Here is a 6138-nt window from a genome sequence, read left to right on the forward strand (position 1 = left end):
CAAGTGTTAGAACTGGGTCTTCAGGTAATACTATGTCCAGTTTTCTGAGGAACCTCCAGATTGATTTTTAGAGTGGCTGTACCAGCTTTCAATCCCACCAATAACTGGGGAGTGTTCCTCTTTCTCTACATCTTCACCAGCTGTCATTTGAGTTTTTGTTTTTAGCCATTCTGATTGGTGTGAATTTCAATCTCAGTGTTGTTTTGATTTGCATTTCCCTGATGAATAAGTATATTTCTTTAGGTGCTTCTTGACTGTTTGATATTCCTCAGTTGAAAATTCTTTAATTATCTCTGTACCCCATTTTTTGAAAGAATCTTAGGTATTTATTTATTTATTTATTTATTTATTTATTTATTTTATAAGTACACTATAGCTGTCTTCAGACACACCAGAAGAGGGCATCAGATCCTATTAAAGATGGTTGTGAGCCACCATGTGGTTGCTGGGATTTGAACTCAGGACCTTGCGAAGAGCAGTCAGTGCTCTTAACTGCTGAGCCATCTCTCCATTCACTCTGTACCCTATTTTAATAGGGTTATTTGATTCTCCAGAGTCTAACATCTTGGGTTCTTTGTATATATTGGATATTAGACTTCTACTGGATTCAAAATGGTAAAGATCTTTTTCCAGTCAGTTGATAGCTGTTTTGTCCTATTGACAGTATCCTTGCCTTACAGAAGCTTTGCAATTTTATGAAGTCCATTGGCCTATTTTTGATCTTAGAGCATAAACAATTGGCATTCTGTTCAGGAAAATTTCCCCTGTGCTCATTGTTTGAGGCTCTTCTCCACTTTCTTTCTAGAAGTCTCAGTGTATCTGGTTTTATTTAGTAGGTCCTTGATCCACTTGGACTCCAACTTTGTACAAGGATATGAGAATCAATTTGCATTCTTCTACATACTGATCTCTATTTGAAACAAAACCATGTGTTGAAAATACTTTTTTTCCACGGGATGGTTTTATCTCTTTTGTCAAAGATCAAATGATCATAGGTGTGTGGGTTCATTTCTGGGACTTCAATTCTATTCTGTTCATTTACCTGGCTGTCACTGTAGCAATACATACAGTTTTTAATCACTATTCCTTTGTAATACAGCTTGAGTTAAGGGATGGTGATGACCCCAGAAGTTCTTTTATTCTTGAAAATCTATTTCACTCTCCTGGGTTTGTGGTTATTCCAAATGAATTTGCAAATTGTTTTCCTAACTCTGAAAAGAATTGAGGTAGAGTTTTGATGGAGATTACATTAAATCTGTAGATTTTCAGCAATATGTCTATTTTTACTATATTAATCTTGCCAATACATGAGCATGATAGCTCTTTCCATATTCTGATATCTTCTTTGATTTCTTTATTCAAAGACTTGATGTTCTTGTCATGCTGATCTTTCACTTGCTTGGTTACAGTCAAACCAAAGTATTTTATATTATTCATGACTATTGTGAACGCTGCCATTTCCCTGATTTCTTTCTCAGCCTGTTTATCCTGTGATTAGAAGAAAGCTACTGATTTGTTTGAGTGAATTTATATCCAGTCACTTTGATGATGTTATGTATTAGGAGTTGTCTGGTGGAATTTTTGGGATCGCTTATGTATACATTCATGTCATCTGCAAATAGTTTTCAAAATAGTGTCCATCTGCAAGTAGTGATATTTTGACTTATTCTTTTCCAATTTGCATCCCATTGACCTCTTTTTTTTTTTCTTGTTCTGGCTAGGACTTCAAATACTAAATTGAGTAGCTAGGGAGAGAATAGGTACCATTGTCTAGTTCTGATTTTAGTGGTATTACTTGGTATTACTTCAAGTTTCTCTCCATTTAGTTTGATGTTGGCTACTGGTTGGTTGTATATCCTTTTTACAATGCTAAGGTATGGGCCTTGAATTCCTGATCTTTCCAAGACTTTTACCATGAAAGGTTGTTGAGTATTTTCTAATGCTTTCTCACCATCTACTGTATTAATCATGTTTTTTTTTGTCTGTCTGTCTGTTTGTTTGTTTTGAGTTTGTTTTATAGTGCATTACATTGATCTGTTTGGTGGCAAGTTGACATTCAAACCAAAACATTTTTAAAATCTTCTGACCATTTGAATTTAATAACCACACTGCTTTCTACTCTCTGGAAATTGTAAACAGTGCTCAGAAAGACTCACTTACTTTTGTCAACATGGCCTCCCCCTAAATGATAACAAATTCAAGTAGAGAAGAAAAAGGAATTTCAGTCAATTGTCAGGTTATTTGAATGTTAGTAAACTTCTGCTTTCCTTCTGTTCAGTTGGAATAATCTCTACCTCAGATGTAAAAAGAACAGAAGAAATATTTCATGATGATCACAATAATATCCATTGATAATTTGTAAAAGATTATAAAACTGTTTTATTACTGCTTAGATGTTACACTTTTTATAAACATTCTTGTTTAAGAGCTTGAAATGATTTCTTTTTTGTTTTTTCTTTGTTTTCATTTCAATCATGTCAAGGCTTGATTAATTAAAATCTGTTGCAATGTAATAAAATCATAATCTATGGCAATGAGGCTATCAATAAGATGTGTTGTCATTACCAGTGCTAGATTTGGGGAATCAGTTTATAGCAGTTTCTCCCTTAGATACTTGGTCTAGGTGGCTGAAACACTAGTGCAGAGGAAGTCACATACCTATAGAGGGAGAGTCAATACATTTATATAATTCAATGTTTGTAGAAGACAACTGTTTCATCCAGGAGATTTCAATGCGTAGATCATGACCACTTTGGGAGGGTTCAAACTCAGGTGGCAGAGACAGGTTGATATCTGTGAGGTTGAGACCAACCTGGTCTACAGAGAGTTCTAGGACATCCAAGACTACACAAAGGAACCCTGTCTTGAAAATATTGAAATAAACACATGGAGATTAATGTAAACCAAGGTGAATTTTGTTTGAGATACTCACTGTTGTCCCACATGCAAACACACATCCTTATATACTCAAACATAGAAGTTCACCTGTACAACTACATACAAAAGCACAGAAGTGAGATTAAATGCAAAATGGTTTGACTGTTGATAATAATGAAGCTATATGCAGGATATCAGCTCATTTGTGTGACTTTTCACATACTGGTACCAAAAGGAAATACGAACATGAGTATACGATATCAGTGATTTCTATTCTTCAATGTGAGACAGGGTGTGCATCTCTGAGTATGGTGATAAAAAACCTTAACATTTATAATATAATTGAGGTAAGATGAACTTCCTACCATTATTAATTTTCTCACAATTGATACACATTTGTTTGATCAAAATTTACCTCAGCAATTGGTAAAAAGTTAAATTTATGAAACATGCCAAATGACAGCAACATGATAGCTATAAATATGTATAATCTATATCACATATATGTATCAGAGACACTGAGACAGTGATCAATAAATACCAACCAAGGACAAATCAAGTTAAGAATGGGGAAATCTTGAGTTAAATATTGTAGGGAATAGAACAAAACCTAATGTTTTTTGAACAATTATTCTAATTGAGGTACCAGGTCAGTCACTTGAGACATAACAATGTATGATTTAACTTAATATAAATCACCCCATGATCTACCCTTCTTAGGTACATAAAATAGCTACTATACCACAAGTCAGTAAATTACAAATCATGGGTAACATTGATCAAGTCCTGTGAGTTTCATCCTGTTAAGTTGACTTGCTTAGTCAGAGACATCTTCTGGAATTAAAAATAAAAATAGGTTTAACATATTTCATGAGTAATCTAATTAAGAGTCCATCCTCTATGTGTAATCTGAGTTCGCATTCTTGGAATGATCTTCTGAGCCCAGAGATGAGAATTAAACAAAATAAAATTATCTACAAAAAGACACAGTTCCTGGAACATGTCCTTGAGATAATGTATTATAAATCTAATTTTGATGGTAAAGCATCAAATCAAAAGATAATTTTCATCACAATAATGATAATCCGTCAGTGACATTTTAAAATATTCTGTAGCATAAGATATAACTCATTTCATCATCCTACATTTCATTCCATTTCATTATTTATATGATTCATAAAAATTATATTTTAATTGACCCAGTCAATATTTCCCTTTCAATATCATAACATGCAATTTCTTTATATTCTGTTATTAGATGATAAGTTCTTTAGATGCAAAATATTAATAAAGTAAAATTTACTTGAAATGATTCTTATAGTAGAATATAATAATGTTTAGATGAAGAAAACTTTGGAAAACCCAATATAAACTATTCAAAAACGGTGTTAATTGGGAACTGGAGAAACTGAACTGATATTTGGGAAGGACTTCAAGACCTTTAGTAGATATTTTGGTAGGGTCTACGTTCCTCTAACATTTTAATTTGAAGAGGAAATAAAATATTAATAAAATATCAAGGTAATACTGTAAATTTGCATTTCATTTTATAGTTATTATCATTGAAAAATTATATTGCCTACAATTGAAACTCTCACAAGAAATATCTCATATAGTTAAAGAAGCTGCCTCCTATGTTTTCTGTACTGAAAATAAAACCATAACTAATTTTAAGTATAAGGCTATGAAAAAACTTGCTAATATTCATTCTTATATATTTTAATACAATTGTATAAACTTAATATAACTTATCCCCTGTTAATTGAAAGAATAAAGGAAAAGTTTGTTTACATAAGAATAAATATTCCAGGTGATGATAATTTAGTGTCAAACAGAAGAAACAAGGATTTATATCTTATTTTCACTTGTTGAGGTCTAAAGTAAACAGATGATATTGAAGTTTACAGCTTTATAGAAGAGAGGATAAGGTTTTCCATGCTAGATAAGTGGAGTCCATTCTTAGCAGATGTGTATAATCTTACAAAAGTTGCAAGGGTAAACCTAAAGCTTTAACTTGAATCTTCTCCACACACATTGTTTATGGGCTTCACCAAAAACATTTCTATTGAAGGCAAAATTATCATAGAAACTTCATACTCATATTAATTTTTGTTGATAATGCTTACAAGAACATAATTATAGCAGTCCAGAAATGACAACATCTAACTCTTAGAATCTGCATTACAGACTTCATGGTTAACATTTTGATGTGAAAAACTAATTTTTAATGCTTACTAAACTAAAACTGCGGTGGGGAGATTTTTTTTTCATTGTAACGCTTGGTCTAAGGAAACAAAATAGCCATAAAATTGGGAAGAAAACAGTAAAATTAAGGAGAGGGTAATTCACAATGATCTTACTGATGTCAGCCATGAAGAAGATAGACTTCATCTATTATTAAAAGCATAGAGGAAGTTTTCCACGGACAAAGATGGATGTGTTATACAGATATTTAAAAAAAGCAGAGAAAAGAGTATCACTTGATATTTATGCTCGAATACCTTCATGATATCTTAGTGAGTTGAAGTCTAATTTCTGAATAAAGAAAACTAAAGAGCAGGATTTTGTCTTGCCTTTAGCCACTAAGTTCATGGCCACTTTTATACTATCAATAAAATAAGGATATATTTAGTTGTCTGCTTCTTTAAGGAAGAAACAAAAAATATGAAAGTGTTTCAGAAATTAGGTACTAGGACAAAAGTGTTGATTCTATCACAAAACCAAACCAAACCAAACCAAACCAAACCAAATCAAACAACAACAACAACAACAACAAAAACAACAACAACAACAAAAACAATAACAAACCTGAACTTGTAACCATGAGGACCTGAATTCTATTCCTAGACTCAAGATAAATAGATAGATATGAGAATGAGGTATTAAAATCCCTACAATGAGGGAAGATACCTGGGCATCACTCATTCTCCAGCCAACTTTGAATAGATAGCTGGCTCAATGAAAAGTGTATGACCAAGCCAAAAAGCAAAATACACACACACACACACACACACACACACAAACACACACACAAACACACATACACACACACACAAAAGTGTGCTTCTTGAAATGATACACAGTGTTATCTTTTGCATCAATTTATGTGTCATTTGTAGACACATACAATGAAAAGGCTTATAAGAATGTGAACATGTACACATATGAATATGAGCATACAAATAAACACTGACAGAGACTGCAAGAAATATTAAGTTGGAATGAGGATGGCAGTTATGTGAGAATCCTTATAAGAAATTC

Source organism: Rattus norvegicus, chromosome 13, assembly GCF_021556685.1.
Source record: "Rattus norvegicus strain SHRSP/BbbUtx chromosome 13, alternate assembly SHRSP_T2T, whole genome shotgun sequence".
NCBI lineage: Eukaryota > Metazoa > Chordata > Mammalia > Rodentia > Muridae > Rattus > Rattus norvegicus.